Consider the following 16,718-nt stretch of genomic DNA (forward strand, 5'->3'; position numbering starts at 1 on the left):
GTTGGCTAGCACCTTGGGCTCTCACACCGACAGTGAACATTTCTGTGGTGGAAAGATAATCACTGATTCTTGAAAACGAATTGCAGGTAAAGCCATTTAAATGTTAGGTCCATTACCATTGAGTTAAAATAAGTCATTATTAAATCATTTATAAAGTCACTGAGGAGCATACAGTACTAGTGTGTCAGCTTCTTTTTCATTGGGACATCAAAATGGCAGCACCATCTTGTGCTCAGTAATGCTTTCTGATGTGGCACAACATTTTCCAATAGTCAGACAATATGGGATCATCAGATCAAGCCATGGATTCCATAGGCATTGCTATGTGACAAAGAGTAGTATTAAGAGGCTATTCACGAACTGTTACCTTGTTCTCTCTTCACTATTTCAAAATAGCTGCATATAATCTCACATTGGTTTTTTTTTTTGATCCATGGAGAGGCCCTGAGTTACATTTCTTCCAAATTGCTGTATCTGTTTTGTTGTTTAAAGTTAACCTTGCAGATCTGTCTTTGAGGTGTAGTCTATCTTCCCCTCTTGAGCATCTTCCTTAGTTCAACCAGGGAGAGAAAATTTACTTAGTCTAGAAGTGAACATCGGGTGTTCTGATCACATATTCAGCACAAAGACATTGCTATTTCAGTTTCACCTCAGTGCTAGTGGTGTTTGCTTGAAATTGGTCCATTTGTCCTTCCTTTGAACAACTTCTGATGAGCAAACTAAGGCAAGAGAGCATGAGTGATTTGCTCAAGGACAAATAACTAGTATGTATTTGAGGCAAGATTCATATCCAGATTCTCCTGGTTCTCAATCCAATGTCTTATCCTTTAAGCCATGATGAGAATTGTGCTAGCACAAGGAGTTTCTGCATACATTAGAGTGCAGGTCTTTTTGAATTGTTGTTGTTTGTTTCAGTCATTTCTGACTCTGTGACAACATCTGGGGTTTTCTTGGCAAAGATACTAAAGTGGTTTGCCATTTCCTTCTCTAGCTCATTTTATAGATGAGGAAACTGAGGCAAACAGGGTTAAGTGACTTGCCCAGAGTGATACAGATAGTAAATATCTTAGATCTGAACTCAGGTCTTCCTGGCTCTAGGCCTGGTGCTCTAAGCACTGCACAATTAATATTACACTACTTGAATATGAATTTAAGTTTTGAAAGACTATATTGGTACCATATATGGCAAAGTCCAGCTTCTTCATAGCCATTAGCATCATAGTTGAAGGCAAGAATTAATTTTTCAGTGTATCATCATTAATCTGAACTATAAGGGCTACTGTCTGGCCTTTGAGGCTATTTGAACAGAATATCTTCACCTTCTTGACATTACACCATGTTTTAAGCCTCAACAACCATTAAATAAACACAAATTTCAGACATCAGAACCAAAGTTCAGTTACTAATGAATGAATCAACAATTATTAAAGCTGATTTGTGTGATTTCAAATCTCTAAAAATAGATAAATTGTATCCTAATATAATAATAAGAGCCTGTATTTATGTAGTGCTTTAATGTTCATGAAGCACTTTGAACATCCTTAGTTCATTTGAGTATATCACAAAAACTCTGTGAGAAAGACAGCACAGAAAGAATTTACAATTGTGATCAAATAATCTTAAAGGAGTTATAGAGGTAGCAGGTAGCTATCCTATTATGAGAGAATTGCAAATAATTCAATATGAAAATTCTTTGAAGGAATCATGGTTGCATAGCCTGAAAAAGAGAAGGCATGGGAGCCTCATGAAAGCCAAGTTCAAGTATTTTAAGGATTGTCATCTAGAAGAGGGATTAGACCTGCCTGGAACATTTTTGTTGTTATTCAGTTGTTTCACTCATATCTGACTCTTTATGACCTCATTTGTGGTTTTCTTTGCAAAGAAACTGAAGTGGTTTGCTATTTTTTCTCCAGCTCATTTTACAGATGAGGCAACTGAGGCAAACAGGGTTAAGTGACTTGCCCAGGGTCACACAGCTAGTGTCTGAGGCAAGATGTGAACATAGGAAGATGAGTCTTCCTGAGTCCAGACCCATGACTCTGTCCACTGCACTACATAGTGGCCTTACCTGGCACGTAGTAAGTGCTTAATAAATATTTGATTGATTGATTCTGCTTGGTCCCATAGAACAGAACCAAAAGTAACATATTTCACTTTTAGTTATGGAGAAATCACTGAACAATGAGTGTTGTGCAAATGTGAGATGTAGTGCACTGGGTAGTTTCCACATTTTAGGAGATTTTGATTTTTCTAGAGAAGGTTAGCTGACCATTTTTCAGTAATGTTGTAGAAAAGGATTCATGTTCAGATATGGGGTGTTCTTTCATGTACATTCTAACTCTTATATTCTATGATTCTGAGGTGCCAGTTTCCAAAATGTGGGGAAGACATGGATTATTAAAATGAAAACTGATAAGTTTTATGTCAATCTACTTGGCAAAACTGAATACTAAACAGATGGCTTGTTAATATACTTAGAAAGTAAAGTATCAAATTCCAATTATTATGTAAACTGCTTGAAAAATATGAGAAGGCATCTTAAAAAATTTATTCTATGATACAAATATGGTGTTCATAGCTAAACCAGCAAGAAGAAAAGAAAAAAACTATAAGTCATTTTCTTGAATACCATTGCAAAAATTTTATTAACAAAAAGACTATATATATCACAAAAATTATATACTATAATCATATTAAATTTGTAACAAATGTAGTGTTTGTTCAATACTAGGAAAAGTTTCAGTAGACAATATTAATAACTAGATATCAAAAATAACATGATTACTTCATTAGATACAAAAAAAAACTTTTGTCAAAATCCAAAACCCATGTCTGTTAAAAAATAAAACTAGAAAACAGGAATAAATAGATCTTTCCTTACTACATTAAGTAGTGACTAACTAAAACTAAAAGCCAGTGCTGTATGTAATGGAAATAAACTAAAGGCATTTCCAATAAGATCAAGGGTAAAGCAAGGATGTTCTTTATCAAAACTATTATTTGATGTAAGGCTAGAAATTCTAGCCATAGCAATAAAATAAGGAAAAAAAACTGGAGGAATCAACATAGGCAAAGAAGAAACAAAATGATCAGATACTGCAGATAATACAATAGTTTACTTAGATAACCTGAGTCAACTAAAAATTAATGGAAACTATTTTAGCCAACTTTAGGGATATGAAATAAATTCACATAAATCATAAGCATTTCTGTATATTATCAACAAAAGTAAGCAGAAAGAGATACGAATTCCTCTTCATATCTCTTTTTTAAAAACTAAAACTAAATTTTAAAAAACTAAAGTATGTATGCAATACTAGGGAATCTATCTACCACGAAACTCACAGGATCTATATGAATCCAACTACAAAAAATCTTTAGGGAAATAAAGACAGGTATAGATATTCAGGAAAACATTAATTGCTTAGGTAGACTGAGCCAATATAAAAATATCGATAATCTCTGAATTAATTTACTTCTTCACTTTCATACCAATCAAACTACCAAAGAATTACCTTATAGAGTTAGAAAAAAGAATAATGAAATTCAATTGCAGAAATAAAAGGTCAGAATCTCAAGGGAATTTTTTTTAAAGCAGGAAAGGGGCCTCACAGTATCATATATCAAACTGTACTACAAAGAAATAATTATCTAACTTGATAAGTTGACCAAAAAGGAAAATGACAAATATTGTAGGACTTAGAGGAAAACATGCACATCAATGGTCAAACAAGCACTGTTGGTCAAGCTGTGCATTGGTCTACCCATTATAGAAAGCAATTTTGAACTATGCCAAAAAAGTAATTAAACTGTGCATATCCTTTGATGTAATGATACCACTAATAGGCCTCTACCACAAAGAGATTAATAAAGAAAGAAAGGATCCAGATATATGAACATATTTATGTCAGGTCTTTTTATAGTGGCAAAGACTAGAAACCATAGGAGTGCTTATCATTAGGAAATGTCTGAACAAATTATAGTTTATGCATGTAATGGAATATTATTGTGCTTTAAGAAATGATAAAAGGGATGATTTAAGAGAAACATAGGAAGACTTGTATAAAATAATACAGGGTGAAATGAGCAGAACCTTGAGAATAATTTATACAATAAAAACTTTAAAGTCAAACAGCTTTGGAATACTTGGGGACTCTGATCAACACAATTAATAACCATGATTCCAGAGGACAGAAGATGAAGAGTACTACTCACATCCTGAGATATAGTGGATGGCCTCAATATGCATAATGAGACATATTTTTTAGACACAACCAAAGCAGGAACTTGTTTTGCATGTCTATGCATATTTTTACATGGGCATTTTTTTTCTCACTGGGGATGAGAGGGAGTTAAAATAGATTATTAATTTTTTAATTAATTTAATTTTTAAAAGAACTTGAATCACAGGGAACCAGCAGAGTTATATTAGTAGCAAATTTTACGATAGTGTCAAAAGATTTGATGAGGTATCATGAAACCAGAGACTTAGAGCCAACTCTTCTTTTAATAAGAATATTATCTTATATAATTAACTTTACACCCATTCCCCACCAAGAATTTCCTGTATTCATCTTTAACATGAGGGGACTTATGTTAACTGATTTTTAATTTCCCTTTCAGCTCTCAAATACTTCTTTATGATTCCAAGATTCCAAATCATACCAAAATAATTTCATTTAACTTTTTTTAGTAGAGCTACTAGACTGATAAGATTGTTGTGGAGGAAGAGCTTTGTAAACATGGTAGACGGGAAAGAAGGCTAATGAAGCACATTGACAAAGCAGAGCCTGTAGATAGTAAGATAATCATTATGACAGAGAATATTGTAACTACAGCACTTTCAGATTTTGGCAAAACATTTGATGAAAGTGTTCATGATATTCTTTTGAAGAAGATAGAAAAGGGAGGGTTAGACAATTGAACAATTCAATGGAATTTGGATGATTGCAATGGCTGGACAAAAGTAGTGATAATGAATGGTTCAATGTCAACTTGGAATGAAGTCTTCATTGATATGTCCCAGGGATTTGTTCCTGGTTCTTCTTAACACTCATCAGTGGCTTAGATAAAGGCATAGATGGAACGCTTACCAAATTTGCAGATAAAATATAATCAGCAAAATGCTTTAGATGAGGGTTTGGTTTATTCTTTGGCTGATTTTTATACAAGAAAGTAATAGAGAATAATAATAATGACAATAGCAATAATAAATAGCTAACATTTATCTTGTACTTACTATATGTCAGGCACTGTAGTAAGTATTTAACAATTATTTTCTCATCTGATCCTCATAACAATTCTGGAAGGTAGGTACTATTATTATCACCATTTTCCAGATGAGCTAACTGAGGCAAATAGGGGTTTAAGTGTCTTGTCAAGGATCACACAGCTAGTAAGTGTTTGAGGCTGGATTTAAACACAATTACTTGAATAACACTAGTAGCAGGTCTTGCTCCTTCTCTTCTATCCCAATTCTTCTTAGAAAATGAATTTGAATAAACTAATGTAAAAATGCATTTATTAAAAAATTTAAAAGCTAAGTTCACAGGGCCAACAGAGGACATAAAGCCACATGGATGTGAAGTTAGAATTTGACACAAAGGCACAAAATATGAAAATTCCAATAAGTTTTCTTTATCGTTTTCTCTAGCCATTACAAGATTTTCTTTACCACTATTTCAGTGTAATGGAAAGAGCATTAGGTTTGGAATCAGAAGATCTGGGTTTAAACTCTAATTCTCCTACTCCCTATTAGCTCTGTGACTTTGAGACAAGTCACTTTAACCATTCTGGGCCTCAGTTTCTTCATTTGTAAAATGATGGGATTAGACTAGATGACCTTTAAGATATTTTGTAGTTCTAAATCTATGAGTCTATAATCCTGGGAACAAAATCATTCTTTGTAGCTGATCAGAGGCATTTCAGTTAACCCCAATGAGTCTGTTTCCTTATTTGTAAGTAAAGGGAATAACATTCATTCTACCTACCTCTTGGCACTGATGTGAAAAATAAATGAAATAATGTACATAAAGTTCTTCATAAACCTTAAAGCAATGCTATGTAAGTGTTATCAACTATTATCTTTATGATACTAAGCACTGTTCTGTTCTTACTATTTTCTATTCCTCTCCCTGCCTTTAGGCTTTCTCTCTAGATGACCAAACCCACAGACAGCTTGCTTTGTCATCCTTTCTTAAGTTATCATAGAACACCAGAAAGAAACTAGTGATGAAATGGATACTCTTGACCAATTTCTATTGTCATTTATCTATCTCATTTCTGTCTCAGTCATCATTTCTTTACTCCTTAGCTGTAGTTTACTTTTTTCTGTTTGAACACTTGATCTTATGAGCAAAAAACTGCATTTAATTTTATGCTCTACACATTACCTTCCACAAAATGCAATATAAATCCTCTGAAACTTAACATGTATAAAAATAATATTCATCTTCTCCCAATGATATGACCTTAGTTTTACCATGGACAAATTTTATAGAATCAGTGGTTGCCTACTCCAGCCTCCCAGATGATAAAGGAATTTCTTTCTGCAATATCCCTGATCATAGAAGCCGGTATTCAAACACTCTGACTAATGCAAAGCTTGAGTCTTCAAGAGACAATATATTCTATCCTTGGACAGTTGTAATTGATGGAAAATTCTCACTTATATTGAACCAAAATCTATCTCCCTATAATTTCCAATCATTAGTCTTAGTCTTACCCTTTGGAATCACATAGAATAAGTCTAATTGCCTTCTTAAATGATGGCTTTATAATAATAAAATGTATAATAAGCTACTTGAACTCAGCTATTTTCCCTCCTACTCCCTGCCATATTTTCTCTTTTCTCAGCTAAACATTTCCCAGTTCCTTGGGTGGCTTGATTTTGAGACCTTTTATTATCCTGATTTTCTTCCCTTTGACATGCTTTGGTTAGTTAACCAATACAGAAACTCTTAACAGTGCCATACATCTTCCAGGCTCTCCTTTTTTTTTTTTTTTTTTAGTTCTTTAAAAAGCTTCCCTATTAGCCATATAGGTAATAATGAACTTATCTTGGCAATCAATGCATTGACATCTTTACTTTATCTAATCACATTCTTTTTTGTTATGTTGCCTTTTGAGTCTGAAGCCTCTATATTGATATTATTAAGAATAACCTCTGTCAATTCTGCTTCCAGGAGCCAAGATGGTGGAGTAAAAAGGTAGTTGCTCTCACCCTCTCCTATTAACCTCTGAAAACCCAGAAAATATCACCCCAGAAAAAACCCTGGAACAGCTGAACCAGAAGAAAGATGGGGTACAGCAGTTCAGTAGCCCAGGTAGCTAGAGGGATTAATGGGAAAGGCCCCTCTTACCCTAGGGGAAGGGGAGCAGTACAGAACCGGGAGTCACCCAGCCAGCTAGTGGAAAGACCTATTTTAGCACACCAGGAGGAGATCCTGTGCCCTGGCATTCTACAGCAAAAGAGTCTCCCAGTGCCTCAGCAAAAATAAGGGAAGCAGCACTACAAAGGGCCCTAGGCAGATAAGCACCCTGCAGCATTTGTCTGAAAGGAGCTGAAGAAAGCAACCTAGAGTTGCCCAAAAGTTCCAGCCTTGTTGATTCCAGCCCAACACCAGCTAAGCTGTCAGAACCCTACAGCCTCCAACTGCCAACCAGGAGAAGATCCTGAAGCCCAGGTGGTCAAGCAGGCAAACACCATCAGCTGGACCTCCGAGTGCCTTAGTGAGGGTGGGGGAACAGGTGGAAACCAGCTCAGAAAACCACCAGGTGCCTTGGCATTCTACAGGAAAGGAGTCTCCCAGTGCCTCAACAGAACTAAGGGAGGCAGCACTGCAAGGGGCCCCAGACAGATAACCACCTGGCAGCACCCATCTAAAAGGAGCTGAACAAAGTTAAAGGAAAGGAAAAGCAGGCAACCTAGATTTGCCTGCACTGCCAGAACCCAACAGCCTCCAATTGCCAACATAAGAGGCCCCAGCACACAAAGCCAGTGACCAAGACCTAGGCTCCCAACACAAGAAGCTTGGGTCAGTGCTCTCAGCTCCCCAGCAAGAATAATCTCTTTAAAGGCCAGAGAATAAAGAAACACTGTGAGTAAAAAGAAACATACAATAGGTTCATATTATGAGAAGAGTGAAGATCAAGACAGAAATTCTGAAGAGGACAACATTGTCATCAAACCCACATCTGCAGCATCAGAAGGGAATATGAACTGGTCTGAAGCCCAAAAACCTTCTTAGAAGAGCTCAAGAAGGATTTTAAAAGTCAAATGAGAGAGGTAGAGGAGTCCTTAAAAAGTTCAATTGGCCAATTGGAAAAAAAGTACACTGAAGAAAACAAGTCCCTAAAAAACACAATTGGCCAAGTGGGAAAAAAAGTACACTGAAGAAAACAAATACCTTAAAAATACAATTGACCAATTGGAGAAGAAAGTACAAAATCTAACAGAAGAAAACAATATGTTAAAAATTAGAATTGAATAGATGGAAACTAATGACTCTATGAGAGAGCAAGAATCAATCAAACAAACAAACAAAAATGAAAAAATACAGGTGAAAATGTAAAATACCTCATGGGTAAAACAACTGAGCTGGAAAATCGATCCAGGAGAGACAATTTAAAAATTATTGTCCTAGCTGAAAATCATGATGAAAAAAAGAGCCCACACAATATCCATCAGGAAATCATACAGGAAAACTGCTCTGAAGTCCTAGAACCAGAAGGCAAAGTAACTATAGAAAGAATTCACCGCTCCCTGCCTGAAAGGGATCCCAAATTGAAAACACCAAGGAATATAATAACTAAATTCCAAAATTACCAGATTAAAGAGAAAATACTGCAAGCAGCCAGAAAGAAACAATTTAAATGTCATGGAACCACAGTCAGGATTACACAGGACCTTGCAGCCTCTACATTAAAAGACCGTAGGGCATGGAACTTGATATTCTGAAAGGCAAAGGAGCTTAGAATGCAGCCAGGGATTGACTACCCAGCAAAAATTAGCATGATTTTTCAGGGAAGGAGATGTATATTCAACAAAATAGGGGACCTCCAAACCTTCCTGATAAAAAGACCAGAGCTCAACAAAAAATTTGATCTTCAAGTACAAGATTCAAGAGAGACATAAAAAGGCAAATGGGACAGAAAGATACAATATGTTGTTAATAAGGGCAAAATGTTTAAATCCCTACAAGGGAAGATGACACTTGCAACTCTTGAGAACTGTATTGTTATTATACCATGTTAAAATACTATACATCAAAGGGGTGGATATAAGTTGACTTTGATGTAATGATAAAAAAAAAATCTAATCAAGTGGGTTAAATAGATCCAAGTAAGTGGATTAGTCTGATCTAAGAAAATGTACTGAGAAAGGAGGAGGCAGACAAGGGTAAATTACATTACTGGAAAAGACACAAAAACCTATTAGAGCAGAGGTAAAGAAGGGAGGGGGATGAGCACTGTTTGAACCTTACTCTCATCAGATTTGGCTCAAGAAGGGAATAACATAATCAGGCATAGAAATCTAACTTGTACTATAGGCAGTAGGAGAGAAAAGGGGAAAGAAAAGGGAGGGGGGATAGAAGGGAGGGAAGAAGCAGTAAGGGTAAAGGGGAAGAAAAGGGAAAGGGATAATAGAAGGGAGGTGGGACTGAAGGAGGCAGTTGGTCAAAAGCAAAACACTAGTGAGGGGGGAAAGGAGAAAGTAGAAAGAAAAGCATAAACGGGGGGAAAAAGGATGGAGAAAAAGACACAGATAGTAATCACAACTGTGAATGTGAATGGAATGAACTCTCCCATAAAATGGAAGCGTATAGCAGAATGGATTAAAAACCATAATCCTACAATATGTTGTTTACAGGAAACACATTTGAAAAAGAGTGACACATACAGGGTAAAGGTAAAAGGCTGGAGCAAAATATATTATGCTTCACCTGAAGCAAAAAAAGCAGGGGTAGCAATCCTGATCTCAGACAAAGCAAAAGCAAAAATAGATCTTATTAAAAGAGATAAGGAAGGAAACTACATCCTGCTAAAAGGCGCCATAGACAATGAAGTAATATCATTATTAAACATATATGCACCAAATGGTATAGCATCCAAATTCTGGAGAAGTTCAGGGAGTTACAGGAAGAAATAGACAGCAAAACTATACTAGTGGGGGACCTCAACCTTCACCTCTCTGAACTAGATAAATCTAACAGCAAAATAAACAAGAAAGAAGTTGAGGAGGTGAATAGAACATTAGAAAAGTTAGGTATAATAGATGTCTGGAGAAAACTGAATGGGGATAGAAAGGTATATACTTTTTTCTCGGCGGTACATGGCACATACACAAAAATTGACCATGTACTAGGGCATAAAAACTTCACAACCCAATGGAGAAAGGCAGAAATATTAAATGCATCCTTTTCAGATCTAATGCAATAAAAATTATATGTAATAAAGGGCCATGGAAAGATAGACTAAAAAATAATTGGAAACTAAATAATCTAATCCTAAAAAATGATTGGGTCAAACAACAAATCATAGAAACAATCAATAATTTCATTCAATAGAATGACAATGAGACAGCATACCAAAACTTATGGGATGCAGCAAAAGCAGTTCTTAGGGGAAGTTTTATATCTCTAAATGCTTTCATAAATAAAATAGAAAAATAAGAGATAGATGAATTGGGCATACAACTAAAAAAACTAGAAAAAGAACAAATTAAAAATCCCCAATTCAACACCAAATTAGAAATATTGAAAACTGAAGGAAAAATTAATAAAATTGAAATTAAGAAAACTATTGAAATAATGAATAAAACTAAGAGCTGGTTTTATGAAAAAACCAATAAAATAGATAAACATTTGGTTAATCTAATTTAAAAAAAGAAAGAAGAAAACCAAATTACTAGCATCAAGAATGGAAAGGGTGAAGCTACCACCAAGGAAGAGGAAATTAAAACAACAATTAGGAATATTTTGCCCAACTATATGCCAACAAATTTGAAAATCTTAGTGAAATGGATACATATTTACACAAATATAAATTGCCCAGATTAACAGAAGAGGAAGTAAAATACTTAAATAACCCCATCTCAGAAAAAGAAATAGAACAAGTCATTGATGAACTCCCTGGGAAAAAAATCTCTAGGGCCAGATGGATTTACATGCAAATACTATCAAATATTTAAAGAACAATTAATTCCAATACTATATAGACTATTTGGTAAAATAGGTGAAGAAGGAGTCTTGCCAAATTCTTTTTATGATACAAATATGGTGCTGATACCTAAACCAGGAAGAGTCAAAACAGAGGAAGAAAATTATAGACCAGTTTCTCTAATAAATATAGATGCAAAAATTTTAAACAAAATATTAGCAAATAGATTACAGCAATTTATCACAAGAATAATACACTATGACCAGGTAGGCTTTATACCAGGAATGCAGGGCTGGTTCAATATAAGAAAAACTATCAGCATAATTCATCATATCAACACCAAAACTAACAGAAACCACATGATCATCTCAATAGATACAGAAAAAGCTTTTGACAAAATACAACACCCATTCCTATTAAAAACACTAGAGAGCATAGGTATAAATGGAGCCTTCCTTAAAATAATAAATAGCATCTATCTAAAACCTTCAGCAAGCATAATATGCAATGGGGACAAGCTAGAAGCATTTCCAATAAGATCGGGGGTGAAGCAAGGATGTCCATTATCACCACTGTTATTCAACATCGTACTGGAAACATTAGCTTTAGCAATAAGAGAAGAAAAAGACATTGAAGGTATTAGAATAGGCAAAGAAGAAACAAAGCTATCACTCTTTGCAGATGACATGATGTTATGCTTAGAGAATCCCAGAGAATCAAGTAAAAAACTACTTGAAATAATAAACAACTTTAGCAAAGTTGCAGGCTATAAAATAAACCCACATAAATCATCAGCATTTCTATATATTACCAACAAAACCCAACAGCAAGAGATAGAAAGAGAAATTCCATTTAAACTTACTGTAGACATTATAAAATATTTAGGAGTCTACCTCATGAAACAAACCCAGGAAATCTATGAACACAATTACAAAACACTTTTCATGCAAATAAAGTCAAATCTAAATAATTGGAAAAACATCAGTTGCTCATGGGTAGGCCGAGCTAATATAATAAAAAGGACAATTCTACCCAAGCTAATCTATTTATTCAGTGCCATACCAATCAAACTACCAAAAAATTATTTTACAGAGTTAGAAAAAAATAATAACAAGATTCATTTGGAAGAACAAAAGGTCCAGGATATCAAAAGAACTAATGAAAAGAAATGTAGGGGAAGGTGGCCTAGCCACTCCAGAACTTAAATTGTATTATAAAGCAGCAATCATCAAAATTGCTTGGTACTGGCTAAGAAATAGAGTGGTGGATCAGTGGAATAGGTTAAATATGCAAGACACAGTAATCAATGACTATAGTAATCTATTATTTGATAAACCCAAAGACCCCAGCTTCTGGGATAAGAACCCACTCTTTGAAAAAACTGCTGGGAAAACTAGAAAAGAGTATGGCAGAAACTAGGCATAGACCAAAATCTCACACCATATACCAAAATAAAGTCAAAATGGGTTCATGATTTAGATATAAAGGCTGATACTATAAGCAAACTGGGAGAGCAAGGAATAATCTACCTGTCAGATCTACAGAGAACAGAAGTATTCATGACCGAACAGGAGATAGAGAACATTACGAAAAGCAAAATAGATACTTTTGATTACATTAAATTGAAAAGTTTTTGCACAAACAAAGCCAACACAACTAAGATTAGAAGGAAGGTAGAAAATTGGGAAAGAATTTTTACAACCAGTCTCTCTGATAAGGGCCTCATTTCTAAAAAATATAGAGAATTAAGTAAAATTTATAAGAATACAAGCCATTCCCCAATTGATAAATGGTCAAAAGATATGAACAGACATCTCCCAGATGAAGAAATTAAAGCCATCTATAGTCATATGAAAAAATGCTTTAATTCACTATTGATTAGAGAAATGCAAATCAAAACAACTCTGAGGTACCACATCACACCTATCAGAATGGCCAACATGACAAAACAGGAAAATGATAAATGTTGGAGAAGATGTGGGAAAACTGGAACACTAATGCATTGTTGGTGGAGTTGTGAAATGATCCAACCATTTTGGAGAGTAATTTGGAACTATGCCCAAAGAGCTATAAAAATGTGCATACCCAGCAATAACACTTCTAGGGCTACATCCCAAAGAGATCACAGAAATGGGAAAAGGACCTACATGTACAAAAATATTCGTGGCAGCTCTTTTTGTGGTGGCAAAGAATTGGAAATTGAGAGGATGCCCATCAATTGGGGAATAGCTGGATGGATGGATGCCCATCAGTTGGGGAATACATGCAAATGTATGTACGTATGTATGTATAGCACTTGTCACCCTGCTTCTGAGTTCTCCATACTGGGGACATTGAGATTGTTGGTTTCAGTTTCTTAGCAAGCAGTGAGGCTCAACATGCTGGAAATCACTAAGCAAAACAGGACTAAGAAGCAGTTCCAAAAGTTCTGAACCCCTCCCCAAAGTAGGTGGGCAGTGATTGCTCAAAGGTGCCAGCCAACCTGTCCCATACAACTGTCCTGCCAATAAGAGCATCTTCCCCCACCACCATCCTTTAAAAAATAAAATGGAGTACTTTGCCTGCCTTCTTGTTATCCCTCACTCTTACCATGTTACCAACTCAGTCTATCTTCTCCTATCACACATTTTCTTGATTAAGTATTTCATTCTTATTCTTATTTGCAACATATAACTAAAGAGAAACTCCAGAGAAAAGGATTTTCTATTGTTTTAAGGAAATGTCTAAGGGTAAAATGCACAGAAGTCCTGGACTGTCTCTAATCTCACCCCATCTATATAAAGCAAGAACAGTTGTCAAAATGTCAAACCATTTTCTGGAGATTCCCCAATCAACTATTTCTTCTTAGGCATACTTTACATTTCCAGGCTGAACTTACACTTGATAAGAAGTACAACAGGTTAAAGTGATTTCACATACAATCATGGAGCAAGTTAGTTTTGATTCCTCCATTGAGTTTCCCAAGACCCTGCTGGAGCTGTCCAAACCCAAGAAAATTGCCTGACCACTTCTGAACACTGCAAACATCTGAAAAGAAATATGAACTTGACTTTCAGCAGCACCCTTTCTAAGAAAGAAACAAATGTAAAAAGAACCTAAATGTATAACAAGGCTTACAGCTTTCTAAGAAAGAAACAAATGTAAAATGAACTTGAATGTGTACCTAGGCTTATGGAGGGAAGGATAATAATAATTATCTTTATTACTATTGTCATTATTATAGCAGCTCACATTTATATCTTTCTCTAAGATCTACAAGCACTTTCCTTGGACAAGTCACTAGACTTCTCCAATCATCAGTTTCTTCATTACTAAAATAAGGTACCTACATCAAGAGGTTGTTATGAGTGTCAAACAAATAATGTATGAAAAGGGCTCTGAAAACTTGTAGAGAGATATAAACATCAATTAGTAGTAGTAGTATTGTTTGGTCCAGACTTGTGATTTTATTGGTGAAGGAGATTTCTTGTCAGTCATAATCTTAAAGAGTAGTTCGGGGCATTAAGAGATTAAAGAAATTGCCCATTGTTGTTGTTCCTAAATTCATAGATTCAAAGCTCTAAGAGTCCATCTTATCCAACTCCTCTCATTTTACAGAGGAGGAACTGAGGTCTAGAAAGGGGAAATAACTTCCATGGGCTTTTACAGTTAAGAGTCTAAGGCAAGATTTGAACCCAGGTCCTCCTCACTCCAAGTCCAGCATTCTATTCACTGTATCTTTTTTATTGTTGTTGATATAGGATAAGATTGAATATCTAACACATGGAAAGAAATGTGTTACCAAAAACAAAGTACAATTCCTTAAAAGTAAAAAAAAAAATGCCCCTTATTATGGTGCTTTTTTTTTTTTTTTGCTTAGCTGTCTATCATACACATTGCCTTTTGTAGAGGAAAGATAACACTGCTGTTACAGTCTTGGCTCTGTATGGACTTCATTTTCCTCATCCAGAAAGTGAAAAGGTAAGACTAGATGATCTCCAAGATTCCTTCTTGCCGCTTTTAATACCTAAAGTTTTAGAAAGTCATTATTTTGAAGACTGAGATGTTTTAAATGCAGGTCCAAATTTAATGTTTAACACAAATCTTAATTCCTTTTTAATTCCTTTTTAAGATTTTGGCCTTTTTTTGACAGAAGAAATCTAAATAGCAAAAAAAACTAAAAAATTTTAATCTAAAACAGGATTTTCTTCAAGAAAATTGTGTTATTTTCTTCAAGAAAATTGTTTTGTTTTCTTCAGTTATACATGACAAAATACATTATCTTAAGTAATATCTTTAATAGTAAATTATTCCTTACCTTAACTATACAATCAGCTGCCAAATCTTGCCAATGCTAAGTCCATCCCAACTTTTGCTTCCAAAACCTTTTCTCCACTTATACAGCTAACACCTTGTTTCACACCCTCTTTCCCTTTGCCTAGATTACTGCAATCACCTACTAATTGGTCTTTCTGACTCACATCTCACCCTATGTCATTTGATCCTCCAAAGTGATTTTCCTGAAATGTAGATCTGATCATGTCATCTTCCCATTCATAGGTTCCAGTGGTTCTCTGTGAACTCCAGAACAAAGTATAAATCCTTCTCTTTAGTTATTAAACCTATCTTTATATACTCAGACACTACTCCCCTTCCTAACCAAATTAACCTTCTCTTTGTTCCTCCCTCAGCACTCCATTTCCCATCTCCAATTCTTTACAACGGCCATCTCTCATGCCTGGAATGAACTGCCTTTTCAACTCTATCTCCTAGAATCATTAGTTTCTTTCAAGAAGCAGCTCGAGTACCAGCTTCTAAATGAAGCCTTTCCTTATTCCTTCAACTGCTAGTGCTCTTCCTTTCAAATTATCTTTATTCAACTACTTTGTATTTATTGGTACTTATTACCTTTATATTTAGTCTGTATATACATATTTAGTCTATATATTAGTTTATATATCTATATCTATCTATCATTTATCTATCTATATGTATGTATGTGTATATGTATATATATATGTGTGTGTGTATACATACATACATACTATATATATATAAACTAGAATATAAACTCCTTGAAAGTAAGGATTGCTTTGTTTATTGTATTTGTGTTCCTGGTACTCAGCACAATTGCTGGTATATAGAAGATGCTTCATGAATGCTTGTTTATTGTCTAATTGATTGACACTTCTCAATTGAAAACATTTAAACACATGTTAATTACTATGTTCTAAAGTATCTCCAAGGGTACAGCCTTAATTTTTCATGTCTCTGGGATACTGTTTACTGCCTTAAATACAGTAATGATTAGATGTGCATTGATTTAATTCAATTCAGGCATAATTTATTAAAATCCTATTCTATGCAAGGTACCATGGATACAAAAGACAGGAATCAAAATGTCCCTGCCCTTAAAGAGATTGCTTTTTACTGGGAGATATAGTATGTGCACAAGTATGGAAATAAAATGTCATTTTAGGACATTAACAGGAGCATTAACAACTTGATAGAGTAGGGAAAGGCTTCATGGAGGAAATGGGAAGTGAATTGCACCTAGAAGGATGCTATACATTCTGAGA

Source organism: Vombatus ursinus, unplaced genomic scaffold (assembly GCF_900497805.2).
Source record: "Vombatus ursinus unplaced genomic scaffold, bare-nosed wombat genome assembly UNPS02000582.1, whole genome shotgun sequence".
Lineage (NCBI taxonomy): Eukaryota > Metazoa > Chordata > Mammalia > Diprotodontia > Vombatidae > Vombatus > Vombatus ursinus.